The 19,498-nt window shown below is 36.1% G+C and overlaps 1 long non-coding RNA gene across 2 annotated transcripts in view; it reads left to right on the plus strand.

Annotated features, from left to right (window-relative positions):
* LOC116242229 (uncharacterized) overlaps positions 1-19,498 on the plus strand; it is a 42,963-nt gene that overhangs the window by 15,746 nt on the left and 7,719 nt on the right. For both annotated transcript variants that reach the window (XR_004169693.2, XR_016465589.1), the window contains exons 3-4: positions 3,007-3,097; positions 16,682-16,727. This is a non-coding gene — a long non-coding RNA (uncharacterized LOC116242229). The remainder of the gene's footprint in view (positions 1-3,006; positions 3,098-16,681; positions 16,728-19,498) is intronic.

Raw genomic sequence — 19,498 nt, forward strand, 5'->3', positions numbered from 1 at the left:
GGACAAAACAACATGGCGAGGGAGGGAAGAAAGCCCATCTTAGAGAAACATAGAATCCTAGAATGGCTTGGGTTAGAAGGGACCTCAGAGATGATCTAGATCCATGTTGCATTCAGGGTTGCCAACCACTAAATCAGGCACTAGACTGGCTGTCCAGGGCCTTCTCCTGATCTTCTCTGTCATTGTCTCAATTGGCCAACTGGAATAGTAATTTCCAAAAACTTTCAAATCATTTAAAATATACATATTAAAAAAAAAACAAAACCAAAGGCATAGTAACATCAAATATCACATAATTTCTAAAACTTCAGTCAGAACAACAGAAAGATTTAGGGAGCAATGAATGAAAGCTCAGTGTCTTGCTTTGTGACTTCCAATTCCCAAACAGATCATACCTAAGAGGGGTAATAGACCTATCAGGCAGGATTTTAATGGCATGGAATGGCCATGAAGCAACTCACTGATGCCCTCCTCCCTTCCTAACCCCATGAGCTTCACCCACATTGAGTCTGATCACGTACCATTGCCAGCACTTTCCACTGAGGGAAACATGAATGGAAAGAACACCATCCATCAGTTTCATTCATCAGCTGGATCTGCTCCAACCCAGCCTGAGCAGGTCGAAGATACTTGCCAGCATGTCACTATTTTACAACTTTCCAAGAACACTCTCACTGATGGGTTTCAGTGTTTTGACCCACAAAGCATTGTCATCATATCTCTAAAGAGATCCCAGAAAGAACTGCATGTGTTCCTTCTGAGGAATAAGTGCTCCATGCTAGAATAATCAACAGAGCACTATGCAGTGATCGCTTTATACTTCAGCCAGGTTCCATCATCATAACGCAACAAAATTTTCACTTAGATAAAACGGGAATCTTAATCTTAGCATTGCTCTGCAGCATATCAGGAAGTTGTTCTTCTGCATAGATATAATTACAGCTGTCAGACTGTGTCATTCTAAACTGCAATGGTTAGGCAGACATTGCTACATATTTGGGGCAGTATGAGTCTTAATTTCTTGTACACAGCAAAAAGAATTAGTTTCTTTTTATCAGAAAGATGATTCAGCCATTTTTTTATTCGGCCTACAGTTACCCTTCTCAAAACCAACACTGATCTTGTACCACATTTGTACTGAATATTAAAAATGTACACTCTGAAGTGCTTAATCTCCAAACCAATTGCAAAACTGTGAAATTGAAGAAAAGAGTCCATGGCCACACAGATATCTAGCCGCATTCTAGTATCTTGCATGAAAAAATACATTATGCTTGAATAGATTTTACATATAAAATATTTTTTGGATTGAGGAGGAAAGGACTAGATTTTCTGAGGAAGATGTTTTAAATTAGCCCGCAAAAGCCTTAATGTATCATTTTCTCAATCAAGAGAGCATTCTGCTTAAAGTAGTTCTGGTTGTTTTTTTTTTTTTTTTCCACATTGGCTGGAGACCATTATGTTTTCAGCCTGTAAATTCCTATCCATGAAATCTTTGATTGCCACCTAGGGATTTCTACCTCTGAGAGAACTACAGACAGATTTGATCACAGCTGTCAATGCACTAACATTGTTTTTTCTCTGAGCTCGTAACTGTGATCTTACATTGTAATTCACTTCTGGATTTAAGCCACAGGCTGATTCAATAAAGACTGTCAGCAGCTAATAGGCTGGTGCACAAAAACCAAAGGAGAAAATAGCCTTGCCTCCCCTCACTCAGTAAATGTTCCCATGTTTAAAATTCCCAGCATCCCAAGTCATGATTTGAAACAAGCTCAGAAAAACAAATAAGATTATAGGGATACTAAGATATAAAGACAGGGATAATATTAGAAAAGTGTCCTTATAGAACTAATCATAGTAAAGCTTGAAGAACTGTGAAAATGATAGCATATAAGTCAGGCAGATATTTTATTTTCCTGTAGATATCGGAAATTATCCAACAATTTTGCTTCTGATTTCTATAAAAAGTCAATGTATTTTTTCTCCAGCAGAGGAGCACTAAGCTGCAGTTAATACAATGCATTCTGTTTGTTCTAGCAGTAACTAGCAAAATAAAAGACTTTACTGTAATAAGTACTGTTTAAAAGACAATATGACTCTCAAAAACCAATGACAGAAATAGATTATGCAGGCAATTGAGTAACATGCACGAACAGTGTAAAGGATACACACAGAGGACTTTTCTTTGCTTCCTCTTTATTGGTTGCTTGCCTCTTTTCAGGAGAAAAGTGTAAAGGAGTTTAAACTAGGAGAACTAAAAGTAATACCTCCTATTTTATTATTTTGGCCCAGAGTGTCAAAGGCAGCTGTTGGTGTTATGGCAGTTATGGCAGTAGAAGTTGAACCTTCCATTACATTTTGTTGCACAACAGATGCAGCACAAGAGCAGTCTGACCAAGTGACATCTGACATGGAAGTGCATCTTAATCAAAAGCGTGTCATTGAATTCCTCCATGCAGAAAAAAATGGCATTCATTGACACTCATTGATGCTTGTTGAGCGTTATGTAAACCAAACAGTGGATGTGAGCACAGTGAGACAGTGTGTTTCAGCAGTGGTGACAGCAATGTGAAAGACAAGTAATGTTCCAGATTTTTACTAGCAAGGCATGAGGGCTCTTATTCATCTCTAGTGAAAATGCATAGCTAATGATGGTGACTATGTTGAAAAAATAGCATTTTGCAGCTGAGAATTTGCTTTATCAAAAGATGTTACTGTGCTCTTTTGTAGCTGTTCTTGTTTCCATGGAAATATATAGGAGGCATTACTTTTGTAGTCACCTATGTATAAGGGGAAGGAGAGAACTTGATATAGAAGTGATGAGAAAAACAGCTTAGAGGCAGAAGAAAAAGCATCTGAAAGGAGCTAAAGTACAGTAAAATGTATGAAATTTTTTAGGAAGGTATTTATTTCAGTAAGGTTCTGCTTACAATGCAATAATAGCTTTGTGAAAGATAACAGAAATTTTACTTTTTTTTCATCTTTTTCCTCTGGAAACCTGAGTATATGGTTATACGAAACTGCAAAGCTTCAATCCTGACAAGACAAGGAGGATGGTGCTGTGGTAGGAGGAAGGGGAGGACGTTGAAGATTTGTGAGTACCCTTCAATGGTTCAGGCGTTAGAGTTTGTTGAGCTCTGTCCCTAAAAATGAACTCTGCTGTGTATTTTTCACCATGTAGAGAAAACAGTTAATTGTATCTTAATTGTATCCTGTATTTGTTCGAATTCATTATTTCCTATCAATAATGACAAACCTCACACCTCTGAATTCATATTTTAAGATTAAATGCAACAGGCACCTCCAGACTCCACAGACAAAATCTTGCTAGTCAGTCTATGAGTATTTCTGTCATCTCTTTAGAAAATAAGATCAGAAAATGTTGTGAGTTCACTGAGTACACTATCATTATTTTGTTCTTTCTCTCAGCCTTGAAGCTGAGCACAGCTGGATAAAATTCAGAGGAAACTTAAGATTTCTTTTGATTCATGTTGCCTCCAAATTGTTCCTTGGTACTCTGCTTGATTTCTTAATTTATCTCTGCATAATGAGAAGCAGATATTCTTGATCAAGGAACTGCTGATAGTTACTAAATTGTTTCCCTGTGGATTTCTTTTATTTTTACTGTTCTATCTGTTCAGTGGGGGGGAGGGGGAATTATAATTATTATATAAGCCTTGTTATGTTGGATATGAAAAGCATAATTATGAAAATGCTATATTTAGTATAATCTAGAACCACAAACTCTAAAATCCATGGCATCCATTTTTTAACCTCCTGCTTTGATCATTTGAAAAATAATAATCCCACTCCCCTTCTAATTTTACTGATATCCTAGTTTTAGGTAAGAAAAAAACTTCCTTGAAATTCCTGCCTTTCATTGCCATCTTTTCAGAGCAGACCTTCTAATGCTATGGTAGCATCTATGGATTTGAGCCTGGAATATAGTTAAACCATATATGTGCCCTTTTGGATTAAATTAGTAATAATCAGGAAGTTCCAATAGGAAGAGTGGTCCCACAGGGGAACAAATAGGGATGAAAGATGCTTTTACTCCAGATGCTAATATGAAAATAACGTTTACCTTGAAATGCTTACTTTTAAGCACTGTTTTGCTGTAAAGTTATTGCTGCAGCAGAATCAAAATATATTCATGGTTCACTGTTAATGTTCTGTACTATTAGAATTTCCAGTAAAGTCTTTTTCTTTCAATTCCCAGTTGGTCCTAAATTTTATGTTAAGGCTACATTTTACCTAGTGAAAATGTGTAAATTAAAAGAACCAGAACAGTGTCGATAGAAGGAACAGTCCAGATAACATCCCCTGTGATAAGAACTTGCCGAAGTTGGATTGAGGAGTTGGAGTGATTAAATATAATAAATGAGATAGGATGTACAAAACAAAAAAATCATCCTATTATATGCTATTATACTATCCTGTTATTCATGCTCTTAGCACAATTCAGATGGCTGTGAATAAGAGAAATGCTGTGCATACGTATCTAATGCAATGCATAAATATATACACAACCCTCCCATGCCTACTGCTGTTTACTAATATACAAATTTCAACAGAAACTTCTCAATTTTGCCTTTGAAGTTCTTGAGAGTATTTTTCATTTAAAAAAAAAGAAGAATATTCAAGATGCCTCACAAATGATTCAAAATAGTTGCTGTTCTGATTTTATCAGAATGTACAAACTACCTACTTGCTATAAGGGAAAAACAATAATTTTATTACCTTGATAACTAAAGATTCTGAACTCAGTATAAACAAAGATGTTTTGATTTGGAAATTTCAGCTACCAATTCAGAAACCCAACTCTATATATCCAAGCTTCAATGTTTGGAAATTTGAAACTGATGCAGCTTCTGAATTACATAAAACAGGTTAATGAGAGTCATTTTACTGTGTTGCAATGAAGGAATATCCTCTTGTGAGGAAGATACATGAAAGTATGAAACAGCATGATCCAAAATTTCTGTGAAGTCCTGATAAAAATATATGATGATGATAAAAATGTATGGTTTTGAAGATCGAAGCCTAATTAGCTAGAAAACCAGCAAGAGCTTGAAACAAATAAATAAATGATGTTTTCCATCCTAAAATAAGCTTATCCCAGTTTTTAAGGTGGAGGCCGTCCAAATGCACCTGAATGTCCTAACATCATGAAAAATTAAAAAGGCTTGGTCAAAACTTTATTTTCAAAACCTAGTTACACAGATAAATCAAATCTCTCTACCCACTGTGCATTCATCATCTGCATGGCTATTCCAGTACATTAATTATATGAACATATCAGCAACAGATCTCCTGCTTCTCTTTTTCACTGAGACATTGTAATATTGTAAAGTTTTGAGTAGTTGTCAGTAATCTCAGCTTTAGTACTCAAAATGATATAAACACACAGGGAAAAATCCCAAGGATTCAGTCTAAGCAATCATAATATACTGGAAGAATATGGAAAATACGCATAATAGAGGAAACGTAAAACAATAATGACTGACCTGAGGATGTAAAAATATATTATGTGTATAATCTCTAGGATTCAAAGTGTATTATTAATATTTTCAGTGTTTTAAAAGTATAACATGCTGTGTCAGTGATGTCTGCTATCCATTCATAATGCTGCATGGCAGTTTACTGAAACACTGCAATAAATCTGTATTTTTCAAGAGAAGACTGGAAGGATAACATGACTCATTACTGTTTAGTTCATCGACACTGTTTCACAATCCTGGAATTATTCACATGGGGAAAAAAAAAGAAAGAAAGAAAAAGAAAGCTTGTAAGAAAATACTAGTGGAATAGGGTGGGCAAGGTTAAAGTTTAATGGGTGGTTGTGATGCATTTCCAAATGCATCCTGTGACCCAGACAGGAGGTAAAGGATATGAAAACTTACACAAGAAGGAACAGTTTCTACTGAGAGTTGGAAATTAGTGATTTATTATTAAGTGGACTGACTATAAGCAGAAGGATGAGGAAATGTCTTTAGTGAGTCAGCCTGAAAGATACAGATTGCAATTATCATGATCACAACTTTATTTTTACTGGGAAGAAGTCTCCAATTTTCAGAGCTAAACACTTCTGAGTAGCTCTGCCTCTTCCTAGAAGGGACACAACTGAAGTGAAAATCACCCTTGCTCTCTGCCTACAGAGGCCTGGCTGTAGCCAGGGAATTTTATTCTCCTAAGCACTGAAATCACTCAGAGTTTTCAGAATTAAAAATGTTATTTATGACTTACTATGTGACTGGCAAAGGAGGGAAACAAGAGTGGGATGACTTGCAGTAAGAGTTTCAAGATTCAAAATCTCAACAGACATTTTCTAGGACAAACATGCATCAGGTAGAAGAAAGAAAAAATACTAGAATCACAATGACTTGGATAAAAGTCTGTTTAAATCAAGAGCCAAAATACTAGAGTTCTTTCTGGAGGGAAAAAAAAAAAGAAAAAAAAAGAAAAAAAAAAACATTTCAGCAAGGTCATAATCTGGATGCAGTGGAGTGCTGCAGCTGAAAAAGAAAAGGAAAGCTGTGGGTGGGTGTGGGTGTGGGTTTTCTTTGTGACTCCAACAGTTTAATGAAATTAAGGAGCAGACTTCATGGCATATTAAATTCATATTTCCATTTCTTCCCCAACAAAAGACTATGCCATTTTTTATTTCTTCCCTTTCCTTACTTAATATCCCTTTCTACTGTAATTTTTCTCTCAGAGAAGAGATGCTATATATATTTAATTCAGCTCTAAGACACTATTCTTTTCATTTTTATTTACCTTTGAACTATAAAAAATGTATCAAAAAAAAACCAAGATACCTAAGCAACTAATTCTACAAGTTATCTAATAATAAAAATCAAAAACTCTCTACAAATAAAACTTTATTACTTTTTTTTTTTTTTTTTTTTTTTCCCCTGAAGCATGATGATATCTGGAAGGAATAGGGCCAAATGGGAAAGAGTGACCTCCTGTGATGAGATTTTTATTAAGTGCCCATAACTTTCCCTTGTTAGTCCTAATTTTAATTGAATTTCTCTCTGGCCAAGAATAAGTGTCCATGACCAAGGAGTGCATCATGATATGTGTGGGGATATTTTAATATCAACAACATGAAATAGTTCATAATTTTAAATTTGAAAAATGTATCTTACTTAAAAGTTAATATTACTCCTTATTACATACGATAAAAAAACTTGAAATAGTTATAGCTGAAAGAAATATAACTGATAAGTGCAAACATAAATCAAGAGATAGAAGAGAATTTATTACTTCTTTTCTTTCTTTTTGTAGATGAATAGAATATTTTTCTCTTCACTGAAATGAAAACAAGCTTCTAAATCCTCTGCAAAACCTATTTTTCCTGCTCATCCCACATTTAATATCTATGTTACAATGTCACATGGACTGTACAAAGAATTACTGCTACACAAAGCCTTTTTTCTATGCAAAGCTTAGCTCTCTCGAATTTGCTTGCCAGCCTTCTTGTTGTCAAGTCTTTATGCACAGTTTCTCCCTTGCAATGTAGGGATAATACTTCTAACTGTTTATAGCTCTTGAAAATTTTATGACAAACATATCCAAAATCTCTTTCAAATACAGAGCAGAATATCTTACAGCTGGCTAATGAAAGTACAACAAATTAGGAGCCTTAAGCAGCTTACAAGTACTATTTTAAGATTATGAATGTTTGCATCTGCATTTCAGATAGGTGCTCAGATATTCAAGCTCAGTAAAAATGACTGTACTGCATCTACTGAAAGTGGTAGTGAAAAAGAATTCTAAGAATGATACAGTATGATATGGTAATTGCTCTGTAGCATTACTAACTTATTGCAAAGAGTTTTATAGCAGAATTACTAATTAATGTCACTTAATCATTCCTGAAATAACTATTCTTTTGATAATTCTGTGACCTTAAAATACTACTCTCAGCAGCTCAACTACATTTTGCTAATCTGAACATCTGTTTACAATGGAAAATAATGTTAGTTTTAGTTTTACAACTGAAAAATGATACCTTTATGTTGTCTACAATGACAACCCCAAACTCATTATTAGTTTTAAAAAAGAAACCCTTTTCAAAGGTTCCTAAGTAAATTTTCAAAGATAAACTGCTGCAAATTTAGAATGTCATATTGACTGTTATTTCAGTGGCACATGTTCTACTGAATATGCAATTTTCTTTACTTGGTGTAACATTATGTTTCCTTTCTTTTTATTACTCACAAACCTTTATTCATACTACAGTACACATGGTTGTAGGATGTGGGGTTTCCTTGGCAGGGGACAGACAGCTGCATGTTTATTTGAACATCATGTACTCAAATCGAGAATCAAGCAACCCAAGGTCCCTTTCATAAATAAGAAATGTTTTCCAAGAAGCGATTCAACACATACAAGGTTGGTGTCTTCCTCTATGTGTATTGTTTTTTTTGCATCAGCAAAGAATATTGGGCAGTATCCTTCCTACTTTAAGGGTCATAATTAAAATAGTGTCACTCTTAAATGAGAAAACATAGGTAGAATGTATTTAAAGAATACAAATTTGCATATTTCAAGAAAATAAATAGATTAATAATTATTTTCAAAACTCTTTGCAGATGTTTTAGTAAATAGATTTGGGTCACTTACATCTGGAGATTTAAGTCTCTTAAATGCCAGTATTGCCAAAAAAAAAAAAAAAAAAAAAAAAAAAAAAAAGTTTCAATGGGGAATAGAAGATATAAGAAAAACCCCAGTATTTAGTATTTTGAACAACAAAGTAAAAACTGTGCATATTAGATATATTTATATTTTATTCAAATAGTTAGCTTTCCTGCAGTCAAATAAATTTGCATCTAAGAAAAAGAAATTCAGATTATACTCTTCCACTGATGAAATATAGATGACGTGCAATTCATACTTTATCTTATTTACTTAAATATTTGTTGTTTTGGGGTTTTTTGCTTTTTGTTTTTTGTTTTTTTTCCCAAAACAAAATGATCTTTTTGTATATTAATCAAAATAGTTTCTGGGAGAGAAACCAAAAAGCATGCCTCTAATCTTATTGTTAGTTTCTTCTACACTATTTATATTCATTTGCAAAGACATTCCTATGGTGAAAAATAATGGTAGTTTTGGAATTTACAATTTTCTGTTATTTCTAAAGAATTTCTAGCATAACCAGTCCAGATGTCAATGGCTAATTTGTTGCTGTATCTGGGAGATGATCATGAGGCTAGGAATTGGACCTGTAGAAAATGATTTTCTGTAAGTCTTCCAAATTTGGTTTGCAACAGAGGGATTTCTTCCTAAATCTCTTGTAGAAAGACTGCTGCTACCAGGAGTTAAATGCAACAAAGTTTTGCATAACTAATATATCCAGATGGTTTCTTTGTAGCATGCCAGCTCCATTCTGGTAGTACACAATATTCTAAGTGCTTCTTGAACAGAAAAAAAACTTAATTCAAAATAATCCAGGAAGAACATACCTTTCATTTCTTGGGATAGAATTACTGTTTCAATTCTGTATTCACTATCTCCTCTCATCACCAGTTATATTTAAAAATAAAATATTAACGTGATATAACTCTTAAATCCCTATAAAGAAAATTGTTGATATTTTATACACCTGTCAACTGATAGCAGCCAAGCCCTTGTTTGGTCCAGTCATCTCTGTATACAACCAGTTCCATAGCTACATCACCTCAATGAGCACTCTATTCTCAAGATTTCATATGGCTTATCCTGCTTCTGAATAGGCATGAAATCACAGAATCACAGAATCACAGAATCACAGAATGACCTGGGTTGGAGGGGACCTCAAGGATCATGTAGTTCCAACCCCCCTGCCTAGCAGGGCCACCAAACATACACCTTTACTAGATCAGGTTGCCCAGAGCCTCGTCCAACCTGGTCTTGAACACCTCCAAGGACGGGGCATCCACAACATCCCTGGGCAGCCTGTTCCAGGACCTAACCACCCTCCTAGTAAAAAACTTCCCCCTAACATCCAACCTAAATCTTCCCTCTTTTAACTTAAAACCATTTCCCCGTGTCCTGCTATTATCAGCCCTTATGAAGAGTTTACTCCCCTCCTGGGAGTAAGTTCCCTTCAGATATTGAAAGGCTGCAATGAGGTCGCCCCGCAACCTTCTCTTCTCCAGGCTGAACAAACCCAACTCCCTCAGCCTGTCCTCATAGGGGAGGTGCTCCAGCCCCCTGATCATCTTCGTGGCCCTCCTCTGGACCCTTTCCAAAATCTCCATGTCTTTTTTGTACTGAGGGCTCCACACCTGAACACAGTACTCCAGATGGGGCCTCACGAGAGCAGAGTAGAGAGGGACAATCACCTCCCTATCCCTGCTGACCACCCCTCTCCTGATGGAGCCCAGGATCCCATTTGCTTTCCGGGCTGCCAGAGCGCACTGCTGGCTCATGTTAAGTTTCTCATCTATCAGGACCCCTAGGTCTTTCTCTGCCGAGCTGCTCTCAAGGACAACTCCCCCCAGCCTGTACAGGTGCCTGGGGTTCTTCCGGCCCAAGTGCAAAACCTTGCACTTTGCCTTATTGAACCTCATTAGGTTCACCCGAGCCCAGCTTTCCAGCCTGTCAAGGTCCCTCTGAATGGCCTCCATTCCCTCCACCGTATCGACTGCACCACTCAGCTTGGTGTCATCAGCAAACTTGCTGAGGATGCACTCCATTCCCTCATCGATGTCATTAATAAAGATGTTAAAGAGCACCGGTCCCAAGACAGACCCTTGAGGGACACCGCTCGTTACCGGCCTCCACCTGGACATAGAGCCATTGACCACCACCCTCTGTCTGCGGCCTTTCAACCAATTGCTTATCCATCTAGTTGTCCACCCGTCAAATCCACCTCCCTCCAGTTTGGAGATGAGGATGTGATGGGGGACCATGTCAAAGGCCTTGCTCAGGTCCAGGTAAATGACATCAGTTGCCTTCCCTTCGTCCACCAATGCCGTCACTCCATCATAGAAGGCCACAAGATTAGTTAAGCATGACCTTCCCCTGGTGAAGCCATGCTGGCTATCTAGGATCACGTGCTCGTTCTTTATGTGATCAAGCATATTGTCCAGAATATTATTGTTGAGTTGTTTGGTTTTGGTTTTTTTCTTTTTTTCCAAAGTTTCTTTTTATATATTAAAAAACAAACAAACAAACAAACAAAAAGCATTGAAAAAGTAACTATTTTCCATCTATTAAGTCAGTTAAAAGACTAATTGAAGTTCAAGATCTATAGTACACTGGCTTGTGAGTTTCAGTTCTACATATTAATACATGATGGCCAAGATGAGCCTGTCAAGAATAAATCTTGGTAAGTCATCAGAATAACAGACCTTGCAGAGAGGGAAAAAGCAAAAAGACTACATGTTACAGCTTTACTACAGCTTTTGACACAATCTTCAGATAACATGGTTATCTGAAGTTATCAAGAGACATGAATGTCATTTCAGAAAGTCTGGTTGATTCTCAGCAGCTACAAAGAGCACTGTAAGGCATGGCATCCACATGTTTAGACATTCTAGATTCTTATATTATCCATACACCGGGTCAAAGTACACACTCTGATTTCCACGTTCAGAGTTAGATGGTTACATACCTTCTGATGTATCAATGGCATATCCCAGTGTGGAAAAATATGTCTGAAAAACTGCCTTTTAACTAGTCATATGCATTAACAGTATAGCTGGCCTTCAGTCAGGTAAATACAAAGCAACATCTCTGCACACCCGGTAGTGTACACCCAATTGTAGAGTACTGTACCTCTTCAGCCCTGGGAGCAGCCCTACCTTGAGAACAGTCCCATCAGGAAGAATAGCTCCACCTTCCTATAAGCTTTAAGGGATAGTCCCAGCTCCTGCAAAGGAAGGACAATTTACAAAGCACTATTTCAGGCAGCTTTGAATTTAACTGAAAGAACTGTGGTCTGAGTTACTGTACACCTTACAAAATCTCCTCAATCATTCCCTTAGTGAGCAAAATATTTTCCTCCATATATCATCATACTATCTTCTAGGCTCTCTCTGTGGGTATGTGATAATGCATGCACAGGCATCTAAAGCTTTCTGAAACTTCAGAAAATACTTCAGCTTCTGAAATGAGCCCTTTCCCTCCCCCCCAACAAGATCAAACAAATTAATTTGAACAACATAAAAAAATAAGGGAACATGGTGGCTGATATAAAGGGATTTGAACTCATTATTACCTTTAAACTCCCAAGGAAAAAAAAGAGGGAAGGGAGAAAAAAAAAAAAAAAAAAAAAGACTGAATAAAAAAGAAATTTTCAACCAAGTGTATCTTAGAAAAAGCTTTAGATTCTTCTAATTGAGACATATGTTTTCTACATGTTTATAGATGTTACTAAAATCTACAGAATTTAGTCACATCTTAACCCATCCCATTTAAAATTCCTCTAAGTAAACTGTGAGTTAAATTCTTCATTCTGTAAAAGCTGAATTTATGAGAACAAGTACAGATTTTATTGAATTAACCATCTATATTAGAAATATTGGGCATAAAATAAACTGTTATCATATAACTTGGAGACAAATTTGAATTAAACAGTGGTCCATCAAACTCTTACCTTAGAGAAAACAGCCCAATGATCGCAGATACTGAATACTTTCATGGTTTAGGTGAACAACACTACAACTGACAAAAAAGTAGATTATACAGCATTAAAAAGCTAGAGAGTTCCAGAGTTATTTGTTGCAAGTTGTAGAAAATGTAGTGACAGGTGCAAGAAGTTTAATATATAATAGCTAAGTCTGTTCAGCACAGTGATTAGCACCTGGATGAATTAAGCCAGTTTCTAACCCTTCTGGTAAAGATGAAGTGCATCAAATGAACAAGATCACACAGGGAGAAAGTGCTAGCACCAATGTTAGTTTTTGAAATTATAGCACTTTATGTAGCAACTGGTTGGTGGGCAGTTTTGTGAGTTTTCTCAGAGCCTTGAGAAGAAACAAATTCACCATTTGCTTTCTATCTAGCTAATACTATGATGGGAATATATAGAATGAAAGATTTAGGTCTCTGTTCTGCCAGGCTCATGCTGCAGCTATGCAAAAATTGAAATAACTTTATGAGTTACAGAAACTGCTGAGCATCTACATGATATGTTATTCCTCTGCCTGGATTAGTTCAGCCACCAGACACCATATAACAGAAGATTTGCATGTTCTTTGCTGTACCACGCCAAAAGGGATATAATTTTACCTGCATTAAACTGCTGTATTTGTATACCATCAGGAGCAAGCAGAGATGAAGTAAAACAAATTCAAATCACAGTGAAGCTGAGCTGAAACAAAATGTATCTGCATTGTTGAATAGTGTCTGCATATGAGAGGTTGGGAAATCTTTTACTTTCTCAGTGCTGTGATTGTAAAACAGTAGTAAAATTGCATGTAAAATGTAAAGCACAGTAAATTGCATTCACAACCCACCTTTTCTTTGCACATGTCATTTTTATTCCATAAAAACATCGGCTTGTGGGTTGTTTTTACTGCTGAATTGTGACTGACATCAGAGGACAAACTTCACTCACATTACCCTTCCAAGAGTCAACCACAGGCAGCTACCAAATTTTCCACCAAGTTGATCATGTTTCAATCAGTTGTTTCATTTAACTCACATTTCCATATCTTTTTCGCAAGAGCAACAGATGAAAGTGTGCAAAAGATTTTACTAAAATTGAAGTGTCATCACTTACATCTGCCCTAGCCAGGACTGGCAGAAATACATCAGATAAAGGCACTATCAGTACTAGAAAAATCTGTTCTTATCTCCCAAGTGCTTTCAGATCAACTGTTAAAGTATTTGCTTCAGTAATTCTGCCTTCTTAAATGCTGAAATCAGCCCAATTAGTATACAGCTCCGAGAATCCTCTTTGTTCGTAACTGAGGCATATCTATAATATATGTCTATACTGTATAAAACTTTGTATCTTTCAAATTCACCACAATTTCTTGGATAATTGCTATTAATTACATCTGCATTGAATGGTAGCTTAAATTCTGGAAGGTACGTTTCATTGGGTTCCTGTTTTGTAGAACAAATTTGTCTCATTTTTATATTTAATCTGTTTTTTTTCCAACCTGGTCTATACATACCTGTTGGTAATAGAAGGTATATTAACTTTCTTGTTGTAAAAAGATGAACCTAAATCACTTATATAGGTTCAAATTTTTCACATTTAATATGTTAATTAAACTACGGTGGAAGCAGTCATTGGCAGAAAGTTCCTGAAATACTTCCATGTTTAAGGTGTCAACAAAGAACATGGTTTTTGCTCAGGAACTATAAAACTATTTTGACATTTTCCCATGATACTGAAGAGAGTATAGCATTTCCCCCAAAATATAAGAATGAGCAAGAGAAAGTGATTAAAATTTTAAGGGAAAACAGTTAAAATAGCAGCTGTAGTAATGATCACTTTATGTAGTCCATTTTCAAAACCAAGCATCTTGGCATGAAACACACAATCACATAATCTCTCATTGGCTCATTAGTCTAATTGCATTTTTCCAAAACTACATGATTTTCAGTAACTATAAGCTAAACATGCAGGCTGTGAATGAACTATTTTGCACTTGGAATTATGTATTTTTGATTATTTTGTACTTTTGAAGAACAAAATATCACAGTTGAGCTACTAAGGTACATCAGAACAGTGTTACCATTTTAAGTAACAGGCTTTGCAGATTTCAAAAAGCTTTAAAAGCATGAACTCTTCCAAATTCAAAAGCCTGTAAAAACAGGAAAAAATGTATTTTTCAGCTTAAATAAAATAACATAATATTGATTTTCTAATTGTACATCTTAAAGCCTGCCATTGCTTTGACTGGGATAGAGTTAGTTTTCTTCACAGAGGTTTTTATGATGCCATGTATTGAATTTTTGTGAAAATACTGGTGACAGCACACCACAATGACATAGTTGCTGCAGAGCAGTGCTTGCACAAAGCCAATGACTTTGCAACTTCTCATGCTCCCCTGCCAGTAAGGAGCAGGGTGTGCACAAGGAGCTGGGAGGGACACAAACAGGACAGCTGACCCAGACCGGACAAAGGGATATCCCATGATATATGGTGTTATGCTGAACACTATGAGAAGAAAAGAAAGGGAAAGGAAGAGACATTCAGAGTGATGGAGTTGATCTTTCCAAGGAACCATTATGTGTGATGAACCTTGCTCTTCAGGGAGTGGCAGAAATGATAAGCAGTGAATGAATTCCTTGTTTTGCTTTGCTTGGGCATGCAGATTTTGCTTTACTATTCAATGTTATTTACCTCCACCCATGATCTCTAACACCTTTACCTTTCATATTTTTTCCTCTATCCGACTGTAGAGGAGAGTCAGTGAGAGCCTGTGTGCTACTGAGGTGCCGGCCACGCAGAGAGTTGCACAACAATAATACTTTTATGCATCAGTACAGTTAATGTAATTTACATTTTTAAATCCACTAAATGTTTTAAAAATGTTTTAGTTGAGTGTTTTTAACTGTCTTTTTTTTTTTTCTTTTTTTTTTTTTTCACCCCCTAATGAAGCCCCTTTCCTAACCCCTACACTAAAATAATAACAGTTTACATCATCCAGCAAAATTGATTCTGGAAGAAATATATGTCAGTTTGAATAACAAACATGTAATTTTGAAAATATTAATCCTGTACTAAAAGCATTCAGCACAGTTCTGTTTGGCTAGTGAAAGCAATGATATTTCCATAGTGGAAGGTTATATATTTTTTCCAGTGTTTAAAATGCACTCTGCTTCTCATCTACTGAAGTTGGGGTCAATATTTATTTGGATCAGAATTTCATCCAAGGCATTTGGATACAAACAAGGATACTCCTGAAGATAGTTGTCTTCATCGCTTTTCATTCTTGAATTGCTCTGAGGTGACATGATAGTGGCCTTTTAGTGTCTAAAGGGAGCTATCAGAAAGGATACAAACTCTTCAGCAGGGTCTGCTGTGATAGGACAAGTGGAAATGGTTTCAAACTGAAAAAGGGGAGATTTAGATTGGATACAAGAAAAATGGTTATTGCAATAAAATTGGTAAGGTAAAGCACTGGAACAGGTTGTCCAGAGAGGTGGCGTCCCCATCCCTGGGACACTCAAAGTCAGGCTGGATGGGGCTCTGAGCAACCTGAACTAGACATAGGTGTCCTTATTTATTGCAAGGCAGTTGAACTAGAAGATATTTCAGGGTCTCTTCCAACTCAAATGATTCTAGGATTCTATCTTTATCTCCTTAATAAAAGCTTGATTTTGAAGGAGTCTTGGCTTCAATAAAGCTTTTCTCTCGTGTCTTAATTTGAAACTGTTGTCCTAATTTCTAAGTAGTAAGCTCTCTACTGTGACTTAAGTAAGGAGAAAAATCACTGCTACTGCCAATTCTTTATCCTTCGTGCCAGGGAAAAATGGTAGGAAAGAAAGAAAAGGAACAGAGCAGACATCTGTTTTACTTAGATCTCCCAAGAAGCCAAGATATCAGATTCACACCAAAGACAATAGATCATCACACTAAAAAGATGAAACAATCATTTCATTTTAAAGGAAACAAACAAACAAAAAAAAAAACAACAAAAAACACCACAAGGTAAAAAAGAGTTGTAATACAGAAGTTAATTAGTTTTATATACAGGTATGATGTAATGTAATATTTTTGCAGGTCTAGTTTCACCCGTCTACCTGAACACATTCTGGACACATCAGAGGTGAGAAGTTGGATTATTTTTCTTCTTGAAGAAGTAGTTATTCAAGAAAAACAACCATAATAATAATGAAATTAGTGTAGTTGTGTGCCATTGCATATGTATGCATACGCAACCATTGTGTACACACTATTTTCTTCCCAATCCCACTTTCACATGTATTTATTCACTTACAGAACTGCATTTGACAGCCTCCTCCAACTTCTTCTGTAGCCTGTTAAGATCAGATGTCTTACTACACTAGATGCCATAAATTTACAAAAAAGGAAAAAAAAGAAGAGAGAATGCTCCAATTTTTTACAAAATGCTCTCTCCTTTAAAACCACTTGTTCTCTTTTTTAACTACTTGTGCTCTCCATCAAGTTGTATCTTCAGCTTTGAGATAACTGAAATCCAGTGATTGGATTATCTTGTTATACTTACCAATAGATCTGGAGGCATTACGTGTCTCACAGGTTTTAACTAGGACTCCAAAAACACTTAATGATAAAAATAGCACAGTTATATTTCAAAGTGCAAAGCCGTGCTGTGCTGTTTTGCCAGTGCTAAACTGCTCCCTGCAGAAGTCATTCAGGCCTCTGCGTTGCTTTCCTGACCCTGATCATGCATGAAACCTTGTATACAACAGACTATAATCAAAAGACAGACAAGTACTTCTCAAAAGGCATATACACGTCCCCACCCTCCACTGATGAATTAGGTAATATGCATCCCAGCACACTTATTTCTGCATAATGCTTTCATATTCTCCCTCATGAAAACTCTGAACATTTGCTTAAAAATATTTTACCCTCCACAAAATCATACCACAAAGCAGCAACCCTAAAATCATTGGATAAAATCAAAGACATTTGAAAGTATAATTTGATGTGTGAAGGGCATCACTGTTTGCTATGGCTCAACCACCCCTGAAGACCAACAGAGTAAGTAATTAAATAAACAAACAATAAAAAATGAGCAACTGTACATGAAATATTTCTGTACAGTTTATCCTTCAGGGAAGAAAAACTGTGCAAACACACTACAAGCCAGTAGCTGAATACATGAAATAAATACATGCAAAAATTAGCTGTGGTAAAGCTCTTGCTCCCCTTCCACTCTACAAAGTAACGTTGATAAAAAAATGCACGCAGTCCCAGGATAATTCCCTTTTCATGGTTGTTTGATCACATCTTCCACATGAATTGATTTGTTTTTTTAAGAAGCAGTGCCTAGTGGTGTCAATAAAGAAAAATAATAGTCAGATGTAACCTGCTTTCCATTGGCAGAGTATTGTGTTCTGGTCTTTTCAGAGCATTCACATTCTCTTTTCATTTCAGAGCAAAGTAATTTCTTCCATTGTACCTGGCTCTCTCCCATCCTCCTCACTTCCTCCTTTGCCCTTCATTTTATCGAGCAGTGCTCTGTATCTTTCTGTTTAACTGTTGTAACAAAAGCCCTGTTGTCTCCTTTAATACATTTGCCTGTGGTGAGAGCTGGACATTGCGGACTGGCTCCCTGTGAGCCACCTGCAGCAGAAGAAATTGAGCAGGAGGAGGTCAAGCTTTAAACCACACAAAAACTGAGCAAAACAGTCCCTTGCAGCTTTGACATGCTGCAGAAGCACAATGGGTCTACTCTAAATTTGGCAGTAAAAACAACTGGAAGGTCAGTGCACTCGTGCTATGCAGCCATCCTCCGCATTTTCCTCCTAAAGAAACCACTTGTGTTGTTCTTCAAAGCAGCTGATGTCCCTGCACTCCAGCTGATGTGCACTGTTCAAGTAGCAAAGAGGTTTATCATATACGGTATAAACCGATTCTTTAGGACATACTAGGAGGGAAAATGGTTTACTATACCAGGGCCTGGAATCTTGTGAGAAATTCTACTTCAGGTTCAAAATGAATCCAAATGAAAGCCTAATAGAGATACCTTGGAGTCAAAGAACAGCCACTGGTGATGTATCTGAATACCTTTGAGTGGAAATAGAACAATGTAATTCTGTTCCTTAACAACTGCAATAAGTATTTTTTTCTTCCCGTATTAACCATTTAAACTCACAGACAGAGGAGTTCAGAAAAAGAAACAGTTAGAAGAATGTAAAAAGCTGTGAAAAAAATAATATTAGATCATGTCTTTGTAATTATATTCATAATGCACAAGACTAGTTAAATTGACTTTCAGTAAGAACAATTAATGTAGATCTTAGATTAGATTAATCAGTTCCAACTGAAAAACAAAAATTGTTTTCTGGGTTATACATCAACAAATACTGCAAAGAGAAAATTAATGGCACATTCCCTACTAATAGTAATAGAAGACAGTGGAAAAACAACCCTGAAATCATAATACCTAGGCCAAGGAAAAAAAAAAGATCAGAGAAATACTGAACCCAAGAAAAAAAATAAAAATAAATAATGTTTTGCTTGGAAACTTTAATGTTTCAAACAGGCTGAACATGAAAGAATAATTTTGCAAATACTATAAACAATGGTTCCTGTTCTTTTTGACAGCCATATTTATTTTAACTCTTCAAACTTCAGCAAAGTAATTTTAAGTACAAGAGTACACAGAGAAATAGAAAAGTAAAATATGAATTGTGAACATCTGAAAAAAATATTCCATCTATTGTGTGTTATGAAGTTATAGGGAGACTGTAAAATCTTCAAGATAATTCAGTTTTATATTTTTCTCCAGTGAATACAAAGCGTTAGAAATACTTATGAGCAAATAACGTTGGCATTTTTTGGCACCAACTCTGCTACTTCAGTAACTGGATTCAACTGGGATTGTAA

Source organism: Phasianus colchicus, chromosome 3, assembly GCF_987193195.1.
Source record: "Phasianus colchicus chromosome 3, bPhaCol1.hap1.1, whole genome shotgun sequence".
Lineage (NCBI taxonomy): Eukaryota > Metazoa > Chordata > Aves > Galliformes > Phasianidae > Phasianus > Phasianus colchicus.